Consider the following 24,558-nt stretch of genomic DNA (forward strand, 5'->3'; position numbering starts at 1 on the left):
CCCATGTCCCCTGCATCAGCAGGCGGACTCTCAACCACTGCGCCACCAGGGAAGCCCTCGATGTCATACATCTCGATTGAGAAGATCTCATAATCTATTTGAGGAAGAGTAGGTAGAGAGATACCTAAACATTTTTTTAACGAATGGGTAAACTAAGTCATAGCCAAGGAAAGTGGCTTAATCCTCGGGATTTATCAAACATGGTTATTAAAAATTGAATCAATTTTATCTAATTTAGAATATTCGGAGGCTTTAATTTCTAAATCTAGCTGCTTATGTGGAAAAAATGTATAGTAATGAGCTTTGAATGCAATAGCATTCATCAAGTCATTTGCTTTAATGGAGTAATTATTCTGAATTTTATAATAATGAACAAAATATAGGTAATTTTTGTGGTTAGGCAAGTTAGCAAAAAAAAAAAAAAAGATAGATACTTGCACCTTTTGGTTGGTTAAAATCTATCTCCCTAACTGTGAGCACCTGCTAGGAAATATAATGGTCATTATGATCTTGATAATTTGAATGCTCATCTTTGCATTTTTGCAGTTTACATTTGGGAGTTTAAATAAATAAGATCTGCTTTCTATAAAGGAAAGCCTAAATTTGAATTAGGCAAGATATGATGAGTTCTTGCTGGACTTGGATGTATTTATTCATTGGCAAGAGCAACCTGTGTTGTGCAATCAGTTAATGGTCACAGGACATAGCTTAGGGGCAGAGAATTAAAATACCTGTCTTGCATGTACACACTGCTATATTTAAAATAGATAACCAACTAGGAACTACTATACAGCACAGGGGACTCTGCTCAATACTCTGTAATAACCTAAATGGGAAACGAATTTGAAAAAGAATGGTTACATGTATATGTATAACTGAATCACTATGCTATACACCTGAAACTAACACAGCATTATTAATCAACTATACTCCCATATACAATTAAAAAAAAACTAAACATTGTTTTTATTTTGATATAGGTTTTTCTACATACTGTTAAATGATATATATGTGTATATACATATACAAAGACACATTTAAATAAAAACATATCATATTGTATACAAAACAAACCCCAAAAAACCTGTCTTGGCCCAAACTCTTTATTACACTTTTGATTAGGACCTTTTCCTGTGGTTAGCAGGCTCCTCTCACATTACCCAACCCCAAAGAAGGGCAGGTTAGGGCCTCCCTTTTCTAGCCTGTCAGACTCCCCCAGACCAAACCCTTGGACCACTATGTGGAAAAATAGAACTGTCCACGAAGGGTCTGGTATATCACAGAAACAAATCACAATGTAGGAGGAGCAAAGATTCTGTTAACTTGAATGTACCCCTCAAAGCCCAGTGGAAGGTGCTTCCAGTTTTAGGCTTTCCCAACCATAGCGTCCTTCAGGGAGGCTCCCTTCATTTCTGACCTGTGTCTCTCCCTCCTGCTGTTCTCCATATTTCAAACTCTCAGGAAAGAGCCACCATTTCCCCACAGGTTTAGCCCAGAGTTTAGCTGATTACATTCTTTTGACTCTAGGTCTTCCTTTGACAGATGAGTGGGCGGAGTTTGGCAATACATCCCACTGCATCTAAGAAAAAGATTTCTAAGTTGTAAAGTGCTATAAAATATAACAATAATTATTACCTTCAACATTCCAAATTAATTTACTCTTTGTCTACCCAGATGTGAGATAGAAGGGAGGTGATGAAAAATCTTGAAAATAACAATAGATGAATCTTTTGGCCAGGGAAACGTCTATCAAACTGCAGTTATTAACTATATATGGTATCCAGAGATTTGTGTATGAGGCCAGTAGGAAGATTTATTTATTCATCGTATATTTACCGAGTGCCTTCTACCAGTGTCTGGAAACAGTGGATAGTAATGTGTTTATAATCTAATAGAGGAGGTTGCTTTAACATACATAAATATTAGATAACAAAATAGAATCTCACAGACAAATACATAACTATCTCCCCATCTTAAAACTTTGCGTGGCTCCTCAAATTAAGTAAAAGTTTCTTAGTTTGGCATTTAAGCCTTCTAAGTTTTTGCTCTCTCCTCTCTTTCTGTTTGTCTGTTTGTTTGTTTGATGTATCTCTATAGAAGCATTGTCCAATAGGAATATAATGCAAGCCACATATGCAGTTTTATTTTTCTTTGTAGTCATATTTGAAAAGTAAAAAGAAACAAGTGGATTAATTTTAATAATGTATTTTATTTAACCAATATATCCAAAATATTATTGTGTTAACATATAATCAGTATTTTAAAACCACAGAGATATTTTATGTTTTTTGTAGTAAATTTTCAAAATTTGGTGTGTATATTACACTTACGGCACATCTCAATTCAGACTAGCCACGCTACAAGCTCTCAAAAGCCACATATGGGGCTTCCCTGGTGGCACAATGGTTGAGAGCCCGCCTACTGATGCAGGGGACACGGGTACGTGCCCCGGTCCGGGAAGATCCCACATGCCGTGGAGCGGCTGGGCCCGTGAGCCATGGCCACTGAGCCTGCGCGTCCGGAGCCTGTGCTCCGCAGCGGGAGAGGCCACAACAGTGAGAGCCCCGCGTACCTCAAAAAAAAAAAAAAAAAAAAGGCCACATATGGCTAGTGGCTACTGTACTGGACAGCTCAGGTAATCTGTATCCAGGTTATCCCATGTTTTGTATACATGACCTGTATTGCCTCTTTTCCTTTGTGCCTGCCTACCATGTGGACTTTTCCCACTCAGATAGAAATGTTTTTTCTCTACATATAATAGATACCACACTCTACTGTGGCTTCTTATATATTTGTGTTCTCCCCCCTCCCCCTACCATAAGAGACTTCCCAGTCTCAATCCTCTCCCCATAGAGTTCCTCCTGTCTTAAGAGGTAGCCGTTAACCTCCTTTTTATGGTACCTATTTCCTTCCTATTCTTTACTGTTTCAGCACCTAAGTATGCATTCTTTATTCATGTTTTTGAACTTTATAAAAATGGAACAATACATTATATATTCTTTCGAGAGTGGTTTCTTTTTCTTAACATTATATTTTAAGATTCATCTATATTATTGCATGTAGTTTGTTCATTTCTCTGTTATATTCTATGTCTATTATTATATGACAATTTATCCATTTTGTTGTTGATAGAGGACATTGGGTTGTTTACAGTTTTTAGCTATAACAACGGTACTGCTGTTAACATTCTTACACATGCATCTTGGTGCACATGAGCCTTTCTTAGGGTATATACCAGGAAGTGACATGCTTGGTCATGTACAGGCCTGTATTCTTAGTCATGCACAGGCCTCTGTACTTTAGTAGATAAGGCCAAACAATGTTTCCAAACTGCTCTATTAATTTACTCTCCCTATAGTAAAGTGAAAAATTCCTGTTGCTCTACTCTTAGTGAGAACACTTGTAATTGTCAGTCTCTTTCATTTTAGCCATTCTGGTCGGTGGTGTAGTGTTATCTTGCTGCGGTTCAAATTTCCCTGTTCTCTTATAAGATTGACACTTTTTCACAGGTTTATTGGTTATTTGGATTTCTTCCTCGGTAATTTGCCTGTTCATTTCTTTTTCTTATGACTGTAGTTCTTTATATATCCTGGATACAAGACTTCTCTTGGTTCTATATACTGTAAATTTTTTTCAGCTTTATTGAGCGATAACTGACATACAGTTCTGTACAAATTTAAGGTGTACAGCATAATGCTGTAATTTCTTATTTGATTCTGAGGCTTGCTTTTTAGCTCTTTTAACGGCGTCATTTGATGAAACCAGGTCTTAAATATTAATGTAGTCAATTTATCAGTTTTTCTATTATAATTAGTGCTTTTGGATTAATTAAAAAAGTCTGTCCCCTACTCTTGAGGTCATGGATATTTGCTCCTATTTCATCTTCTAAAAGCTTTATTGTTTTGCCTTTCAAATTTATGTCTAATATCCACCTGGAATTGATTTTGGTGTGTAATGTAAAGAGCCCAATTTCATTTTTTTTCTTCCAAATGGAAATCTATTTGTCCCAGCACCAATTATTGAAAACCATCCTTTAGGCATTGCTCTGCATCCCCATCATGACAACGTAAATCAAACTTTCATGTACAGATGAGACTTTCTGGGCTCTTTATTCTTTTTTTTTTTTTTAAATATATCAGAGGTTGGCCGACTGCATCGGTCTCCTGGGGGAGGGGCTGGCGAGGCTCAGACCTATCGTTGGGAGCGGCTGTTGCTACTGAAGACTTGGCGCATCTCTGCGCTCTTCATTCTGTTTTATTGGTATATTGGTGCATCCTTGATCCAATACCACACTGCCTTAATGACTATGGCTTTATAATAAAGCTTGATATCTGGTGACGCAAGTCTTCCTCCTCTTCCTCATATATACTTGTTTTATTTCCTCCTCTTCCTCATGTATACTTGTCTTTGCTCTTCCGTAAACTTAAATTAGCTCGTTAAGTTTCTCTCTCTTTCTCACACACACACGCACACACACACACACACACACACACACACACATGCACACACAGAAATCTACTGAAATTTATCTGGAATTGCACTGGGTCTACAGATTAATTTGGGGAGGCTTGACATCTTTCAGTATGGAATCTTTCAATCTGTGAACGTGTTATTCTCTCTTATTTGTTTAGGTCTTGTTCAATGTTTTTAAAATGTTTCCTTCATATAGGTCTTGCACTTCTTTGATTTATTCCTAGATATCTGATATTGGTTTGAGGGTATTGTAAGCTTCAAATTCTCTAACTTAAAGAAAATTCAATTCTCTTTTTTTCCTGGAATATAGAAATAAGTATTTTTTAAGAATACTATTTTTGTGTCTATTAACCTTGTTAAACTTATTAATTGTAACAATTTATCTGCAAATTCTTTTGGATTTGCCACGTACATAATATTGATATTATCTGTGAAAAACAACAATTTTGTTTCTTCCTGTTCAATCTTTAGTCGGTTATTTTTGCCTTACTCCGTTGGCTACGGACATTCGGGGCAAAAACGGGCATTCTTGTCAGTAGTACACTTTTAATCATACTAAGCCCTTCTACCTCAAGCCAACAGCGTGTTAACTGTTAGTTCCCAGCTGGAGGGTATGCGTGAGACGCCTACGCTCTCCTTTCAGCGTCCGCAGCGAATTAAGGCAGAGAGAACTCCTCCCTCAAGCTAAGCTCATCCGAAAAAGGAGCCTGCAGGCGCCTCTGGTTGCTGTGCAACGGCGTTGTCCTGACCCGGAGTAGGTGCCGACGGGTTAGAAACACGTGCCGCCTCTTCCGCCTTCCGGGACTACATCCCCCACAATGCCGCACGTCGCGGGCGGCTGGTGTCAGAAGTGGGGGAAGGGTCGGGCCAGGAGGCGGAGCGGAAGCGGAGTGTGAGGGACGAGAGGAGTAAAATATCCACCAGCTGAGAACCAACCTTATCCTTGATTCCCAGCCCCGGCGTTTCTCCATCCCGACCTGGAGGCTGTTTCGCAGGCGCAGGAAGCTGTTGACGCCCGCTAATCGGCTTTCGCTGCGCCGCCCCGGCTTGGAAGCCCGTTGGCGTCGGCGACGGTGACGAGAAGCCCACAAACAAGGTAATGGGGAGAGGGCGAGAAGGAAGGCGTCTCCGCTCGCCCTGTCCGAGTCTCTGGCTGAGCCCCTCGGGCCGGCGGCCGCCCCTCCTCTGCCGCACTCTGCACCGGTCCGCACGCCGCCCCATCGGGGCCGCTGCCGCCGGGCGTCTACGGAGCCCCGGCTCGGCCACTGGCCCGCAGCCCCCGGCCACGGCCGGGGAGGCTCTTTGTCCCTGCCCCTCAGGGTCTGACAGCCGCGTCCCCTTGGCCCCGGGCGGAGAACCGAGCGTGGCTCGGGCTGCGTGATCCGAGCAGGGCGGGCTCGGTCCCGTGGCCGCTGGCGCTGGGGAGCGACTGACCTGAGCTGGGGGTATGGAGAGCCCGCGAGCCAGCCGCCCTCACTTCTCTTTCAGTTTCTGACAGCTCAGTTCTCTTCTGCTTTGAGAGAGAGAAAGTCAAATGCCCTTTTTAGATTTCCTCTTCAAAACTCAGCTCCTGGGTGACTGGTAAGGATGAACTTAAACAGCTGTGTCGACTGCGGCTTATACTCTCGCAAGCCTTAAGACAGCTGGGGTTCCCATCCCGCTCGACGCACTGCCTGGCTTTAATGACCTTGGTTAATTAAAGGCTCTAAGCCTGAATTTTCTCACTAAATGGTGGTAGCAGTACACACCTTTAAGATGCTAGAATAAGAAGTAATATGCTTACAACGCCATGAATTCTTCGCTTAACGAAAAAATTCTCTTGAGTATGATACATTAGCTATACTTAAGTGGCCCCTAGATTGGTGAGTTTTGTGTTTTTCCTTGTTTAATCGTTAGCACTCTAGGTTGTGTGTTCTTCACTTTATATGTACCTTGTTCACCTTAAACCTAAGCAAAGAATTCTTTAAAATATGCTGTTTCTCAATTTCTGCTGTTTTAAGATGGCTGAGAATGTTCTTAGGAAATTGATGACTTTGCTTTTCTGTGGATCAGCTTTAGGTTCAAGGACTTACCCCACCCCCAGCTGTGTCCTGTAGGGGATCCTTAGAGGAGCTTAAGTGTTTATTCTGGCAGAATAAGCATTTAGGTGTGCTGCAGTCCTGACGTGGGGCTTCACCATCTTTACCCTATGCCAACTTTTTTTCTTCCTCTCTCTACACTTTCCCACTGTTCAGTAATTTCCCATCTTTGGGATTTGTGTTTCCAAGTTGTAGTTTTTGGTCTCAGGAGAAATTGAATGATTGCAATACATTTTATAAGGAATGACTTGAAACATTTCACATTAGTTCTTCTTCAGTTTCGATTGTTCTTGCAGTGTTTTCTCTGAACTTTAGTGACATAGGTGTTGAGTTTTTCTCCAGGGAAATCATTATGGTCCTTAGTTGAAATTGTTTTCAGTTAAAATGTCTGTTCTGTACTACTCTGAGTTCAAGCACTGTTGTGCAGTCTGTGAAATAACATGTTCTGAGTAATGCTATGTAAAGGTACGGTGAGGAAAAGCCAGTGGAGCATGATGAATTTTGTGTAATGTCTTGAGTGACGCATACATTAAAAAAACACCTTTACAAAGAAAAGGAGAAATTTAATGAATGTATTTCATAAGAATACCAGAGAACCAGAGAGTAAATAAGTGAAAAATTTAAACTGTGGGAGATGGCATAATGCGCATAAAGATTTCTGATTCATTTAAAAATGTGTGGCAGAAATACTCGTTTTGAGTAAAAATTTTTCTGTTGGTGATATTTAGTGCTGTTTAGGACAGAGAGTAATGGCTGTAGAAATAGGAGGCCTTGGTTCTTGTCCTACCTCTGTCGCTATTTATACAACCTTAGTTTCCTTTGCGGTCCTCAATTTCCTTCTCTCTCAAATAGTGAATTGATCTGATTCCAAGGACTCTTCTAACTCAGACTTTGCAATGATAAGTTTTTTTAATGTGGAAAAAAAAATGATGTAAACCCTTTTAGTCATTTATTTGTGTCTTAGGTTTTTTTATTTTCCACTCACCTTGAGGAAGGGGATATACACGACAGAACTAGAAAGCTGCCATAAACATGAATCTCTCCTGACCACTTCATCCCTCTTTCATGAGCTGCACATGTTTTCTCTGCATTTTTGACATGCTTAGTTGTCTTCCTCCCTACTACGTATCTTTTTTTTTACTCATAGCCTCTTTATTATGCCTGCTTTTATATAACTTGAGTTTGTCAATCCCTAATTCAACTTCATTGTTTGTTTCTGTGATTTCTTTTACTTTTTGCTCCTACCCCCAACATATTGGTTTTTTTAGGGGCCAATTTTTGTTGGAGGCCTCAGGCAGAGGTGCCCAGTGCTAGTCTAGTTAGCTGTGGAAGGGGACATGGGGTCATGCGGCACAAAACATGATTGGCTGAGGCAGTGGGGAGGTCAGGTTCCGAGACGGAAATATCTAGTAGTGCGTAATATATTTTGGAGTAAACTTTTACTGTGACATAGTGATTGGGTAGTTTACCTTTTGCTCTAACATGCTCTTCTTAACCCTGACTTATTTTACCCATTTTCTTTTATCGGTCTTTATACTCTTCAATGTTGTTGTCTTCTCTTGCCTTTCCCCAATATGCCATCGAAAACTGATCTTATATGTTGAGATGTGATATTTCTGTATCTTAGCTGGAATTTTTTTTTTTTTTTTTTTTTTGCGCGGTACGCAGGCCTCTCACTGTTGTGGCCTCTCCCGTTGCGGAGCATAGGCTCCGGACGCGCAGGCTCAGCGGCCATGGCTCACGGGCCCAGCCGCTCCGCAGCATGTGGGATCTTCCCGGACCGGGGCACGAACCCGTGTCCCCTGCATCGGCAGGCGGACTCTCAACCACTGTGCCACCAGGGAAGCCCCTTAGGTGGAATTTTAGTGTAGCTTCTCCCAAGGCAGTTCACATTTTAAATCTTAGACCTATTTAGGAGTGGATGCTGTGTCCTATGTTAAATTTTTTCCCCTAGATATTAGCCTTAGGCAATATTATGGAGAGAAAATAGAAAATATTTTAGGAATGAGCCTTTCCTCTGAAATTACATTCAAAGACAAGTCTGTGGCGTACTTATTTCTTTTTTTGGAGAGAACTCTCTGAACCTCTGCGCTCTAGTGAACATACTGTGTCTTTTTTGTAATAAATATCTGCTTTTCCAGCTATAAATTCCTTAGGAGACCAATAGCCAGTGATTCTTCTAGCACCTTTGGCTGAATGAGAGCTTCTGTGCTTGCTAGTTGCTGCTATCGCTGTCGATAGTTACTTTAGCTATAGTCAACGGCACAAAAAGTAGAGTGCTGAATGAATGCAAAAATGGGATTTGAAGGAAAGATTTCCAAGGTAGGATTGGCCATCTATCAATTTTTTCAGCCTTGCTATTGCAACGTTTGCATAAAAATATCAATACAAGGAAGTATTTCAAGATAGGCCGTGTGAAATGTAGTGTTTTTAATATTTTTGACTGCAACCCGTAGCAAGAGATCTTCTTACCTCAAGACTCCATAGATATGTAACTGTGTGTGCATATCTATGTATGAAAAAAATATATATAAAAAAATGAAAAAAGGTTCACAAAACAAAATCTGTATTGTGTACAACCTACTCTGATGGTTTCTGTTTCATCTTGTTGTTTAAAAAGTGCCAGTTGAAAAGTAGATTCTTGTTCCTTGCTTTTGAAAAAACACTGGAGTCCTGTGCTGAGAGTTTGGATGCCTAATTTCCCCCAGTTTTTTGACATTGGGTAGTCATTATCCTCCTTGTGCTTCCCTTTCCTTGTCTTTAAAATGAGGGTGTTCTAGTTTAAATATTCACTGATTCTCCATCTTTACTTTTCCCTAGTAATAATGTTGTACTAACATATTTGTCTTTAGGTCTTTGGCTAGGGAGAGACCACTGAAAAATTGCTCAGACATCTAGTTGCTTGCACGTTTGCTGTTTGGCACGTGGCATAGTAGAGCTTTGAACAGATCTTTGCTTATGTGTAAATCTTGTAAATGGGAGTGAATACATTAAGACCCGTAACACAGTAAATATACAAATTAAGAAAAAAATTTCCCCATGTTCTTTGTTTTAGTACTTTTGTGTTTTTTAACAAGGAATATTTTAGAATTTGAAAAATTGTATTTAAAATGCTTAATAACAATTGTAAAGTAACATGCCAGTGGATTGCTATATAGACTTTATTCCTGCCTCATCTTACGACCGACCTTTTCATAGTAGAAAACGCCAAAAAGAGTATGTTTTTCTGTGTAAAGTCCACCATGTCAGGTCATTACTGTTCATATGTTACTGAACAGTGGAACTGTCATTTTCTTAAGAAAGGGGAATACAGAGCTTTCTTTGCTTGTGAGTTTCCTTTTGTTCACTTTGGACAATTTCTCCAAACTAGGCCATTCCATGTGGGGATTGGGATCCCTCTCATTCTCCTGTGTTTGTACTGAGGAGACTAGGAATGAGCAATTTACTCCTCCTCCCAAGATTCTGGTTGGAATTCTAATGGTTTTAGTTAGAAGGAAATTGGAACCAGACTTTGTACTTCCCCTTCTTTCTCAGATCAGACCTCCTTAGAGGGCCTTCCTTGACCTCATAGCTCATATAGACTCCTCACACATTCTCACATCACCCTGTTTATTTTTTCCGTAGGTTTATCACAAGCTGCAATTGGCTTGTTTCTGTGTTTGCTTGTTAACCATCCCGCTCCTACTAAAGCGTGGTCTCCAGAATAGCAGGAATCCTGTCTCGTTTCATCTTTTACATTTCCTGTTTCTGGCACATAGTAGGTGCTTTAATAAATATTGTGAATGAATAAGTGAGCAAATGAATGAATAAATCAAGTTCTTTCATGCTTTAAATGAAACTGCACCTAGTAAAGGTTGTGTTTGAATATGGGTCTTTCTGCATACCCCCCACTCCGTTCCTTTTTTTTTCTGGAAATGTGTTCTTTCTTGTCATTGTATTTATTGATCATGGTGAAGATATCTACATCCAGAAGACCTTGTATTTATCTTTGTTTTACTTCATATTTTTTCTATCGTAGTTTTTTGCCTATGTTTAAAAAAAAAAGAGATCAAAGATTTCTTAAATTCTTCTTGTAGCAACTTTGTAATACTTTGATTTATGTGAATCAACATATTTGAACTTTAATATGTGAACTTGATAATTTAAAGAACAAATTACACATCTTCAGAATTTTAGGATCATTGCCCTAAACCGCCATTACTGTTTTCTTGTTACGTTCCTTTAAAGCAAAAAAGAACAAGGTTCATTTAATACTACAATTCATTCAGTACTGACAAACGCAATCCTTCTAATGGAGGTACAAGAGGTAGTATAGAATAGAGAAAAACCTAAATACTGAGTCAGGACCTGTGTTCAGGACCAGTGCACTTTCTGCCACTAACTCATTGCCTCATTTTAGGCAGGACAGTTAACATCTCTGGGCTTTAGTTCTTTCATCTGAAACGTGAGAATACTGAATTAGATTTCTTCTCAGGGCCTTCCAGCCTAGAAATGGATAATTGAAGATACAGTTGTCTCTCGGTATCCGTAGGGCATTGGTTCCAGGTCCACCTCCACCTTTACCACCCCACAGCCATGGATACCAAAATCTATGGGATGCTCAAGTGCCTTATATAAAATGGCGTATTATTTGCATATAACCTACACACGTCCTCCTGTGTACTTTAAACCATCTCTAGATTACTTATAATACCTAATACAATGTAAATGCTGTGTAAATAGTTGCCGGTGCATGGCACATTCAAGTTTTGCTTTTTGAACTTTCTGGAATTGCTTTTTCTTAAATACTTTCTATCTGCCGTTGGTTCGGTCTGTGGATGATATGCAACCCACCAACTGTAATTTTATCTTGAAATTTCCATCTCCTCTGCCCCTCACCCCCAGAAACATTGCAGGGAGGTCACATTGGTGCTTGGGAGATGGTGGGGTTAGGCTCAGGGGTGTGCTTAAATATAAGGCATCTCTGCTGATTCTTCTCCAGGCTGTATGGGAGTTGTGGCTGCAGTGTAGGGCATGTTACTCTTGCCCTTAAAGGACCTGGAACTTAAAGGGACAAGGCTTACACACATGATAGAGTGATATGATGTGTAAAATCAGTTGGTATAAAGTAATGTGCTGTGAGATGTGAGAGAAGGCCAAAGTGGGCTAGACAAGGCTTACACACATGATAGAGTGATATGATGTGTAAAATCAGTTGGTATAAAGTAATGTGCTGTGAGATGTGAGAGAAGGCCAAAGTGGGCTAGAGTAAGGTTATGAGGTTCTGAAATCCTTCTGGCGCAGGTAGCATTTAAGCAGATACTCTAGTCTCATTTCAGGCTATATGGAAGAGGAGCTGTTCTCATCAACAGCATGGTATTATGTCATCTTTTAGGACTGGGTAATTCTTTAGTGACCACTACCAATGTGGTATTTCATGTTGTACAAAAATTCTGCGAAGAAATTTTTTTCAAGACTGCAGCCTGACTGCTACTGACTGAATGAGAGGCTGTAAGGAAGCATGTCTGGTAAATAAAAATGTTATATAACCATAGGTATTATTGTAAGTAGATAGGGTAGGGGGTCCCTGGAGGAAGAGAACCAGGCATGGCTTTCTTGACATGACAGAAGCCATTTTTGGCCTAAGACATTTTGTGATCTAAGCCTAGCCATAATGCTTGCCCTTGAACAGATCTCAGTAATTAATGATCTTAAGGGCACAGAAGAATGCAGAAACATTCAAGCAAAGATAATGATATCAGTTGTAAAGGCTCCAGGTTCTGTTTCAGTGGTGAAGATTAGCCTGAAGTGCTCAACTACCGGATCAGCTGGAACCTAAGGGATGACTTTGACCTTTTCTGATCCTTCTAACTTCAATCAAATAAAATGGCTGCCCAAGCACCTTCCTGAATATGCATATACCCTTAGCTTAAAACTTCCCGGGCTTCCCTGGTGGCACAGTGGTTGAGAGTCCGCCTGCCGATGCAAGGGACACGGGTTCGTGCCCCGGTCCGGGAAGATCCCACATGCCGCGGAGCGGCTGGGCCCGTGAGCCATGGCCACTGAGCCTGCGCGTCCGGAGTCTGTGCTCCGCAATGGGAGAGGCCATAACAGAGGCCCACATACCAAAAAAAAATAAAAATAAAAATAAATAAATAAAAAAACTTCCCCAATTTTACTGTTCCGAGAGACACTGCTTTGGGAAAGATCCCTCCTTACTTGCTGCAAATAATAATAAATCCTTCCTTCTGCTCTTCGGCCTGGTTGTGTCTTTTGGCTCAACACCCATCAAAAGGCGAACCCAGTTTTCGAGTAACATTATTATTGTTACTGAATGAGACAGAGACTGGCTTGATTGGGGGAGATATTTCTGTGATTAGTGGGAAATAAATTTTGTCTTTGGGGACTGGTTTCTGGGAGGGACATGAGAGCTAATCAGGAGTTTTATTTGGGTCTAGTAAAACATCTCCTGTATTAACTCAGGTTACTAAGATTCTTAAGAATTACTGGAATTGCTGTGTAAGTACCTGATACTAATAATAAATGTTAACATTTATTGACAGTAGTATGAGGTGTCATTTATCCTCACCAGTATTACATAGGTACTGTTGTCTCCATGATATAAGTGAGGACATTAGGGTATAGGGAGATAAAATAACTTGGTTAAGGCTTTAAAGATAGAATATAGTCACCCCTTTGTATTTGCGGGTTCTGCATCTGTGGATTCAACCGTGGATTGAAAATATTGGGAAAAAAATGCGAGAAAGTTCCAAATAGCAAAACTTGAATTTGCTGCTATTTATATAACATTTACATTGTATTAGGTGTTATTAGTAATCTAGAAATGATTTAAAGTATATAGGAGGATGTGCATATGTTATATGCAAATACTATGCCACTTTATATGAGGGACTTGAGCATCTGTGGATTTTGGTATCTATTGGGGGTCTTGGAACCAGTCCCCTGCAGATACTGAGGGAGGATTGTACTGTACATAATTTTATATGGAGATTGATAGAGAGTTCTTTGAGGCTGGAGGTGGGGTAGCAGTGGGAGTGCTACTTTTTGAAGAGGTGACATTTTAGCTAAATACTAAAGGATGAAAAGGAATAAGCCATGGGGAGAGCATTTCAAGCAGGGCAATAGCAGTTGTATAGACCCTGAGTTCAGAAAGAATTTGGTGTGTTTCGCCTAGCTGGGCTGTAGCATAGTGAGCAAGGGGGAAAGTGGTGTGAGATTAGGACAGACAGAGATAAGGGTAGAAGTCAGCTATGCAGAACCTTCGGGATTGTGGTCATATTGCTGAACACAAGTTTGTATGCCAGATGAACAGTGAGGCCAAACTAACCAATGTGAATTCAGAGCTAGGAAAGGTTTATTGCAAGGACCGTGCAAGGAGAATGGGCAGCTCCTGCTCAAAAATCCTGAACTCTGGAATCTTGTGCTTATCCCTGTTGTATCTTTTTTAAAAAAATTTATTTATTTTTGGCTGCTTTGGTTCTTCGTTGCTGTGTGTGGCTTTCTCTAGTTGCGGCAAGCAGGGGCTACTCTTTGTCGCAGTGCATGGGCTTCTCATTGTGGTGGCTTCTTGTTGCGGAGCACTGGCTCTATACACATGGGATTCAGTAGTTGTGGCATGCGGGATCTGTAGTTGTGACTCGCGGACTCTAGAGTGAAGGCTCAATAGTTGTGGCGCATGGGCTTAGCTGCTTTGTGGCACGTGGGATTTTCCCAGACCGGGGCTCGAACCTGTGCCCCCTGCATTGGCAGGGGGATTCTTAACTACTGTACCACCAGGGAAGCCCGTCACTATTGTATCTTGACTGCTCCTCCTTTGTTTCTGCATTCCCTGCCTTTTGTGAGTATCTGTTTGAATCTCCCGTTTGGAATGCAGGGGAGGCCTAGGAGGCTGCAGCCTTTTCCCTACAAATAAGAAATGGCGGGGGGGGGGGACATGGAAAGACATTTGTACCCAGGAGGACCCCACAGGGTCCTGCTTGGTTTCAGTAAATAGTTTTAATTTTATTCTAAGTACAGTGGGAAACTCTTGAAGAGTTTTTTATTTTAATTAATTTTTATTGGAGTGTGGTTGATTTACAATGTTGTGTTAGTTTCTGCTGTACAGCAAAGTGAATCAGTTATACATATATCCACTCTTTTTTAGATTCTTTTCCCATGTAGATCATTACAGAGTATTGAGTAGAGTTCCCTGTGCTCTATAGTAGGTTCTTATTAGTTACCTATTTTATACATAGTAGTGTGTATATGTCAATCCCAGTCTCCCAATTTATCCCTCCCCTCCTTTCCCCCTTGGTAACGGTAAGTTTGTTTCCTACATCTGTGACTCTATTTCTGTTTTGTAAATAAATTCACTTGTACCATTTTTTTAGTTTCCACATATAAGCAATACCACACGATATTTGTCTTTCTCGGTCTGACTTACTTCACTCAGTATGACAATCTCTAGGTCCATCTGTGTCGCTGCAGATGGCGTTATTTCATTCTTTTTTTGTGTGGCTGAGTAATATTCCACTGTATATATGTACTACATCTTGATGGACATTTAGGTTGCTTCCATGTCCTGGCTATTGTAAATAGTGCTGCAGTGAACATTGGGGTGCATGTATCTTTTTGAATTATGGTTTTCTCTGGATATATGCCCAAGAGTGGGATTGCTGGATCATATGGTAGTTCTATTTTTAGTTTTTTAAGGAACCTCCGTACTATTCTCCATAGTGCGTTGAAGGGTTGTGTATGGTAAAATATATAATATAAAATGTACCATTTTAACCATTTTTAAGTGTGCAGTTCAGTAGCATTAAGTACTTTCACGTTCTTGTGCAACCATTGATGTCGGCAGATGAGAGGACCTTGGTCCTTGTCCTCTTTGAAGAAAGAATTCCACAGAGAGACATTGTAAAGCAGGCACAGAGTTTATTGGAGGCACTGTATGTGCAAAGAGAACAAAGAAGCAGCTTATTTAGAGCAGGAGCAAAGTAGAAATACACACCCAGAGAAGAGTGTGGCTATCCTTCCTAATGAGGAGTGCACCAGAAAGATGATTTAAATTCCTTACATAGGGCAGTTCTTCAGGGTTTTTGTTGTCCTCTGGCCAATTATCTTGGCTATTTTCCCACATCTGACCTGTCCCAGTGCCCTATCCAATATGTGTGTGCATCTTTTAGCCAAGATGGGTTCCAGTGTGGAGGCCTCTGGGAAAATTTGACGACACATACTATGGGGGTAGTGCCCTCTCCCTTTTGACCCCTGAGGATCCTTCCTGTGCACGTGCAGCAGGGGAGGTCTCCTTGACCTCAGTAGTGATAGATGTGGTCATCTTATCTCTTTACCCCAGCAGAGCTCAGCTTCTGCCATTAATTTTACCTTGAAGTGTCAGGGAAAACAAACTACAATTTACTCCACTTGACAAACTCCAGCGGCTCAGCCCAGGAGCCCATCTACCTCCTACCTCACCATCACTGCTGTACATCTCCAGAACTTTTTCTTCATCCCAAAGTAAAGCTCTGTACTCTAAACTTTATTTTTGTTTTCTTGTTTTTTGTGTTTTTTTAAATTAATTAATTAATTAATTTATTTTTGGCTGTGTTGGGTCTTCATTTCTGTGTGAGGGCTTTCTCTAGTTGCAGAAGCAGGGGCCACTCTTCATTGTGGTGCGCGGGCCTCTCACTATCGCGGCCTCTCGTTGCGGAGCAAAGGCTCCAGATGCACAGGCTCAGTAGTTGTGCCTTACGGGCCTAGTTGCTCTGTGGCATGTGGGATCTTCCCAGACCAGGGCTCGAACCCGTGTCCCCTGCATTGGCAGGCAGATTCTCAACCACTGCGCCACCAGGGAAGCCCAGTTTTCTTGGTTTTTTTTTGTGCTGTGCCACACGTCATGTGGGATCTTAGTTCCCTGACCAGGGATCCAGCCTGGCCCCCTGCAGTGGGAGTACGGAGTCATAACCACTGGACTGCCAGGAAAGTCCCTGTACTCTAAACTTTAAACCATAACTCTCCATTCTCTCATCCCCCTAGCCACTGGTATCTACCTTTCTACTTTCTATCTCTGTATCTAACTCTTCAGGGTACCTATGTAAGTGGCATCATATAATATTTGTCTTTTTGTGTCTAGCTTCTTTAACTTAGTATCAATATAATATATATATATATATATATTTTTTTTTTTTTGCGGTATGCGGGCCTCTCACTGTTGTGGCCTCTCCCATTGCGGAGCACAGGCTCCGGACACACAGGCTCCGGACGCGCAGGCTCAGCGGCCATTGCTCATGGGCCCAGCCACTCCATGGCATGTGGGGTCCTCCCGGACCGGGGCATGAACCCGTGTCCCCTGCATCGGCAGGTGGACTCTCAACCACTGCGCCACCAGGGAAGCCCTCAATATAATATCTTTAAGTTTCATCCATGTTGTAGCTTGTATCAGAATTTTATTATCTTTTAAAGCTGAATAGTATTTCATTTTGTTTATCCGTTAATCTGTTGTTTCCACCTTGCATTGTTGCAGTGAACATGGGTGTACAAGTTCCGCTTTGAGTCCCTGCTTTTGAAACTGAGCAGGACCCTCTGGGGCCCACCTGGATACAAAAGCCCTTCCATGTCCCCCTTTTCTTACTTGCGGGGTAAAGACTTCAGCCTCTTAGACTTCCTTGAATTTTGAAGGGCAGATTCAAACGGTAATCAGGGAAGTAAGGGTATGCAGAGACAAAGGAGAAACAATCAAGAAATGGTACTGCAGCGATTAAAGCAGTATCCTGGTTCCTCATTAAGGAATATACATAATATCTTTGAACTTTTCTGCAGGAACTAAGGTCCCCACCCAGGTGGCAGACGGTTAACTTCAGGTTGAGCGCAAGATTCCTGGAACACCACCCTGTTAACCTCATCACCAACTGATCAGAAGAAAGTCACACACTCTGCAGCCCTCACCCCAAATTTTGTCTATAAAAACTTCTTCCTGAAAATCATTGGGGAGTTCAGGGTTTTTGAGCACTAGCCACCCATTCTCCTTGCTTGGCCCTATGATAAACATTTCTCTGCTCCAAACTCCCACATTTCGGTCTGTTTGTCCTTGCTGTGCATTGGATACATGAACTTGGGTTCCATAACACTTTGAGTTCTTTTGCAGTTATACCCAGAAGTGGAATAGCTGGGTCAAATGGTAATTCTGTGTTTAATTTTTTTAAGAACTGCTATACTCTTCTCCACAGCATCTGCACCATTTTGTATTCCCAAAAGCAATGTGTAAGAGTTTCAATTTCTCCACAACTGTACTAAGAGTTGTTTTTGATTTTTTTAAATTTAATTTAATTTTATTATTTTTTTTACATCTTTATTGGAGTATAATTGCTTTACAATGGTGTGTTAGTTTCTGCTTTATAACAAAGTGAATCAGTTATACATATACATATGTTCCCATACCTCTTCCCTCTTGTGTCTCCCTCCCTCCCACCCTCCCTATCCCACCCCTCCAGGCGGTCACAAAGCACCGAGCTGATCTCCCTGTGCTATGCGGCTGCTTCCCACTAGCTATCTACCTTACGTTTGGTAGTGTATATATGTCCATGCCTCTCTCTCGCTTTGTTACACCTTACCCTTCCTCCTCCACATATCCTCAAGTCCATTCTCTAGTAGGTCTAGTAGGACACAGTCTTTATTCCTGTCTTACCCCTAGGTTCTTCATGACAGTTTTTTTTTTTTTCTTAAATTCCATATATACGTGTTAGCATACGGTATTTGTCTCTCTCTATCTGATTTACTTCACTGTGTATGACAGACTCTAGGTCTATCCACCTCATTACAAATAGCTCAATTTCGTTTCTTTTTATGGCTGAGTAATATTCCATTGTATATATGTGCCACATCTTCTTTATCCATTCATCCGATGATGGACACTTAGGTTGTTTCCATCTCCGGGCTATTGTAAATAGAGCTGCAATGAACATTTTGGTACATGACTCTTTTTGAATTATGGTTTTCTCAGGGTATATGCCCAGTAGTGGGATTGCTGGGTCATATAAGTTCTATTTGTAGTTTTTTAAGGAACCTCCATACTGTTCTCCACAGTGGCTGTATCAATTTACATTCCCACCAACAGTGTAAGAGGGTTCCCTTTTCTCCACACCCTCTCCAGCATTTATTGTTTCTAGATTTTTTGATGATGGCCATTCTGACTGGTGTGAGATGATACTTCATTGTAGTTTTGATTTGCATTTCTCTAATGATTAGTGATGTTGAGCATTCTTTCATGTGTTTGTTGGCAGTCTGTATATCTTCTTTGGAGAAATGTCTATTTAGGTCTTCTGCCCATTTTTGGATTGGGTTATTTGTTTTTTTGTTATTAAGCTGCATGAGCTGCTTATAAATTTTGGAGATTAATCCTTTGTCAGTTGCTTCATTTGCAAATATTTTCTCCCATTCTGAGGGTTGTCTTTTTGTCTTGTTTATGGTTTCCTTTGCTGTGCAAAAGCTTTTAAGTTTCATTAGGTCCCATTTGTTTATTTTTGTTTTTATTTCCATTTCTGTAGGAGGTGGGTCAAAAAGGATCTTGCTGTGATTTATGTCATAGAGTGTCCTGCCTATGTTTTCCTCTAAGAGTTTGATAGTTTCTGGCCTTACATTTAGGTCTTTAATCCATTTTGAGCTTATTTTTGTGTGTGATGTTAGGGAGTGATCTAATCTCATACTTTTACATGTAGCTGTCCAGTTTTCCCAGCACCACTTATTGAAGAGGCTGTCCTTTCTCCACTGTACATTCCTGCCTCCTTTATCAAAGATAAGGTGACCATATGTGCATGGGTTTATCTCTGGGCTTTCTATCCTGTTCCATTGATCTATCTTTCTGTTTTTGTGCGAGTACCATACTGTCTTGATTACTGTAGCTTTGTAGTATAGTCTGAAGTCAGGGAGCCTGATTCCTTCAGGTCGATTTTTCATTCTCAAGATTTCTTTGGCTATTTGGGGTCTTTTGTGTTTCCATACAAATTGTGAAATTTTTTGTTCTAGTTCTGTGAAAAATGCCAGTGGTAGTTTGATAGGGACTGCATTGAATCTGTAGATTGCTTTGGGTAGTAGAGTCATTTTCACAATGTTGATTCTTCCAATCCAAGAACATGGTATATCTCTCCATCTATTTGTATCATCTTTAATTTCTTTCATCAGTGTCTTATAATTTTCTGCATACAGGTCTTTTGTCTCCTTAGGTAGGTTGATTCCTAGATATTTTATTCTTTTTGTTGCAATGGTAAATGGGAGTGTTTTCTTGATTTCACTTTCAGATTTTTCATCCTTAGTGTATAGGAATGCCAGAGATTTCTGTGCATTAATTTTGTATCCTGCTACTTCAGCAAATTCATTGATTAGCTCTAGTAGTTTTCTGGTAGCATCTTTAGGATTCTCTATGTATAGTATCATGTCATCTGCAAAGAGTGACAGCTTTACTTCTTCTTTTCCGATTTGGATTCCTTTTATTTCCTTTTCTTCTCTGATTGCTGTAGCTAAAACTTCCAAAACTGTGTTGAATAAGAGTGGTGAGAGTGGGCAACCTTGTCTTGTTCCTGATCTTAGTGGAAATGGTTTCAGATTTTCACCATTGAGGACGATGTTGGCTGTGGGTTTGTCATATATGGCCTTTATTATGTTGAGGAAAGTTCCCTCTATGCCTGCTTTCTGCAGGGTTTTTATCATAAATTGGTGTTGAATTTTGTCGAAAGCTTTCTCCGCATCTATTGAGATGATCATATGGTTTTTCTCCTTCAATTTGTTAATATGGTGTATCACGTTGATTGATTTGCGTGTATTGAAGAATCCTTGCATTCCTGGAATAAACACCACTTGATCATGGTGTATGATCCGTTTAATGTGCTGTTGGATTCAGTTTGCTAGTATTTTGTTGAGGAGTTTTGCATCTATGTTCATCAGTGATATTGGCCTGTAGTTTTCTTTCTTTGTGACATCCTTGTCTGGTTTTGGTATCAGGGTGATGGTGGCCTCGTAGAATGAGTTGGGGAGTGTTCCTCCCTCTGCTATATTTTGGAAGAGTTTGAGAAGGATAGGTGATAGCTCTTCTCTAAATGTTTGATAGAATTCGCCTGTGAAGCCATCTGGTCCTGGGCTTTTGCTTGTTTGAAGATTTTTAATCAGTTTCAATTTCAGTGCTTGTGATTGGTCTGTTCATATTTTCCATTTCTTCCTGATTCAGTCTTGGCAGGTTGTGCCTTTCTAAGAATTTGTCCATTTCTTCCAGGTTGTCCATTTTATTGGCATAGAGTTGCTTGTAGTAATCTCTCATGATCTTTTGTATTTCTGCAGTGTCAGTTGTTACTTCTCCTTTTTCATTTCTAATTCTATTGATTTCAGTCTTCTCCCTTTTTTCTTGATGAGTCTGGCTAATGGTTTATCAATTTTGTTTATCTTCTCAAAGAACCAGCTTTTAGTTTTATTGATCTTTGCTATCATTTCCTTCATTTCTTTTTCATTTATTTCTGATCTGATTTTTATGATTTCTTTCCTTTTGCTAACTTTGGGATTTTTTGTGTTCTTGTTTCTCTAATTGCTTTAGGTGCAAGGTTAGGTTGTTTATTCGAGATGTTTCCTGTTTCTTAAGGTAGGATTGGATTGCTATAAACTTCCCTCTTGGAACTGCTTTTGCTGCATCCCATAGGTTTTGGGTCATCATATTTCCATTGTCATTTTTTTCTAGGTAGTTTTTAATTTCCTCTTTGATTTCTTCAGTGATCACTTTGTTATTAAGTAGTGTATTGTTTAGTCTCCATGTGTTTGTATTTTTTACAGATCGTTTCCTGTAATTGATATCTAGTCTCATAGCATTGTGGTCGGAAAAGATACTTGATACAATTTCAATTTTCTTAAATTTACCACGGCTTGATTTGTGACCCAAGATATGATCTATCCTGAAGAATGTTCCATGAGCACTTGAGAAAAATGTGTATTCTGTTGTTTTTGGATGGAAAGTCCTATAAATATCAATTAAGTCCATCTTGTTTAATGTATCATTTAAAACTTGTGTTTCCTTATTTATTTTCATTTTGGATGATCTGTCCATTGGTGAAAGTGGGGTGTTAAAATCCTCTACTATGAATGTGTTACTGTCGATTTCCCCTTTTATGGCTGTTAGTATTTGCCTTATGTATTGAGGTGCTCCTATGTTGGGTGCATAAATATTTACAATTGTTATATCTTCTTCTTGGATCGATCCCTTGATCATTATGTAGTGTCCTCCTTTGTCTCTTCTAATAGTCTTTATTTTAAAGTCTATTTTGTCTGATATGAGAATTGCTACTCCAGCTTTCCATTTGCATGAAATATCTTTTTCCATCCCCTTACTTTCAGTCTGTATGTGTCTCTAGGTCTGAAGTGGGTCTCTTGTAGACAGCATATATATGGGTCTTGTTTTTGTATCCATTCAGCCAATCTGTGTCTTTTGGTGGGAGCATTTAGTCCATTTACATTTAAGGTAATTATCAATATGTATGTTCCTATTCCCATTTTCTTAATTGTTTTGGGTTCGTTATTGTAGGTCTTTTCCTTCTCTTGTGTTTCTTGCCTAAAAAGTTCCTTTAGCAGTTGTTGTAGAGCTGGTTTGGTGGTGCTGAACTCTCAGCTTTTGCTTGTCTGTAAAGGTTTTAATTTCTCCATCAAATCTGAATGAGATCCTTGCTGGGTAGAGTAATCTTGGTTGCAGGTTTTTCTCCTTCATCACTTTAAATATGTCCTGCCAGTCCTTTCTGGCTTGCAGAGTTTCTGCTGAAAGATCAGCTGTTAACCTTATGGGGGTTCCCTTGTGTGTTATTTGTTGTTTTTCCCTTGCTGCTTTTAATATGTTTTCTTTGTATTCAATTTTTGACAGTTAGATTAATATGTGTCTTGGCGTATTTCTCCGTGGATTTATCCTGTATGGGACTCTGTGTACTTCCTGGACTTGATTATTTCCTTTCCCATATTAGGGAAGTTTTCAACTATAATCTCTTCAAATATTTTCTCAGTCCCTTTCTTTTTCTCTTCTTCTTCTGGAACCCCTATAATTCGAATGTTGGTGTGTTTAATGTTGTCCCAGAGGTCTCTGAGACTATCCTCAGTTCTTTTCATTCTTTTTTCTTTATTCTGCTCTGCAGTAGTTATTTCCACTATTTTATCTTCCAGGTCACTTATCCGTTCTTCTGCCTCAGTTATTTTGCTATTGATCCCATCTAGAGTATTTTTCATTTCATTTATTGTGTTGTTCATCATTGTTTGTTTCATCTTTAGTTCTTCTAGGTCCTTGTTAACTGTTTCTTGCATTTTGTCTATTTCCAAGATTTTGGATCATCTTTACTATCATTATTCTGAATTCTTTTTCAGGTAGACTGCCTATTTCCTCTTCATTTGTTAGGTCTGGTGGGTTTTTATCTTGCTCCTTCATCTGCTGTGTGTTTTTTTGTCTTCTCATTCTGCTTATCTTACTGTGTTTTGGGTCTCCTTTTTGCAGGCTGCAGGTTCGTAGTTCCCGTTGTTTTTGGTGTCTCTACCCAGTGGTTAAGGTTGGTTCAGTGGGTTCTTTAGGCTTCCTGGTGGAGGGGACTAGTGCCCGGTGTTCAGGTGGATGAGGCTGGATCTTGTCTTTCTGGTGGGCAGGTCCACGTCTGGTGGTGTGTTTTGGGGTGTCTATGGACTTATTATGATTTTAGGCAGCCTGTGTGCTAATGGGTGGGGTTGTATGCCTGTCTTGCTACTTGTTTGGCATAGGATGTTCAGCACTGTAGTTTGCTGGTTGTTGAGTGAAGCTGGGTGCTGGTGTTGAGATGGAGATCTCTGGGAGATTTTCGCCATTTGATATTATGTGAAGCTGGGAGGTCTCTTGTGGACCAGTGTCCTGAAGTTGGCTCTCCCACCTCAGAGGCACAGCACTGACTCCTGGCAGCAGCACCAAGAGCCTTTCATCCACACGGCTCAGAATAAAAGGGAGAAAAAGTAGAAGGAAAGAATTAGTAGAAGTAGAAAGAAAGAAATAAAGAAAGAAAGGATGGAGGGAGGGAGGGAGGAAGGAAGGAATGAGGGAAGGAAAGAAAAAAGAAGGTAAGGTAAAATAAAATAAGATAAAATATAATAAAGTTATTAAAATAGAAAAATAATTATTAAGAGAAAAAAAAAAACGGACGGATAGAACCCTAGGACAAATGGTGGAAGCAAAGCTATACAGACAAAGTCTCACACAGAAGCATACACATACACAGTCACAAAAAGAGGAGAAGGGGAAAAAATCATAAATCTTGCTGTCAAAGTTCACCTCCTCAAGCTGGGATGATTCGTTGTCTAAAGGAGGGAAGGAAGGAAAGAAAGAATGAAGATAAAGTAAAATAAAATAAAGTTATTAAAATAAAAAGTAATTATTAAGGAAAAAATTAAGAAAAAAACGGACGGATAGAACCCTTGGACAAATGGTGGAAGCAAAGCTATACAGACAAAATCTCACACAGAAGCATACACATACACACTCACAAAAAGAGGAAAAGGGGAAAAAATCATAAATCTTGCTCTCAAAGTCCACCTCCTCAATTTGGGATGATTCGTTGTCTATTCAGGTATTCCACAGATGCAGGTACATCAGGTTGATTGTGGAGCTTTAATCCGCTGCTTCTGAGGCTGCTGGGAGAGATTTCCCTTTCTCTTCTTTGTTCTCACAGCTCCAGGGGCTCAGCTTTGGATTTGGCCCCGCCTCTGCGTGTAGGTCGCCGGAGGGCGTCTGTTTTTTGCTCAGACAGGACGAGGTTAAAGGAGCCGCTGATTCAGGGGCTCTGGCTCACTCAGGCCGGGAGAAGGGAGGGGTACGGAGTGCGGGGCGGTCCTGCGGCGGCAGAGGCCGGCGTGACGTTGCACCAGCCTGAGGCGCGCCGTGTGTTCTCCCGGGGGAGTTGTCCCTGGATCCCGGGACCCTGGCAGTGGCGGGCTGCACAGGCTCCCCGGAAGGGGTGTGTGGATAGTGACCTGTGCTCGCACTCAGGCTTCTTGGTGGTGG

At 40.5% G+C, this 24,558-nt stretch overlaps 1 protein-coding gene across 4 annotated transcripts in view; it reads left to right on the plus strand.

Annotated features, from left to right (window-relative positions):
* CCDC126 (coiled-coil domain containing 126) overlaps positions 1-24,558 on the plus strand; it is a 107,317-nt gene that overhangs the window by 48,450 nt on the left and 34,309 nt on the right. Inside the window, exon 1 of one of the 4 annotated variants that reach the window (XM_030857048.2) lies at positions 5,307-5,569. The exons of 2 other annotated variants lie outside the window; for them this stretch is intronic. The gene's annotated coding sequence lies outside the window, so the exon portion shown is untranslated. Of the gene's footprint in view, positions 1-5,306; positions 5,570-6,034; positions 6,055-24,558 lie in introns of those variants that run through there. One more of the 4 variants, XM_060304712.1, reaches the window with a different exon arrangement.

Source organism: Globicephala melas, chromosome 9 (genome assembly GCF_963455315.2).
Source record: "Globicephala melas chromosome 9, mGloMel1.2, whole genome shotgun sequence".
Lineage (NCBI taxonomy): Eukaryota > Metazoa > Chordata > Mammalia > Artiodactyla > Delphinidae > Globicephala > Globicephala melas.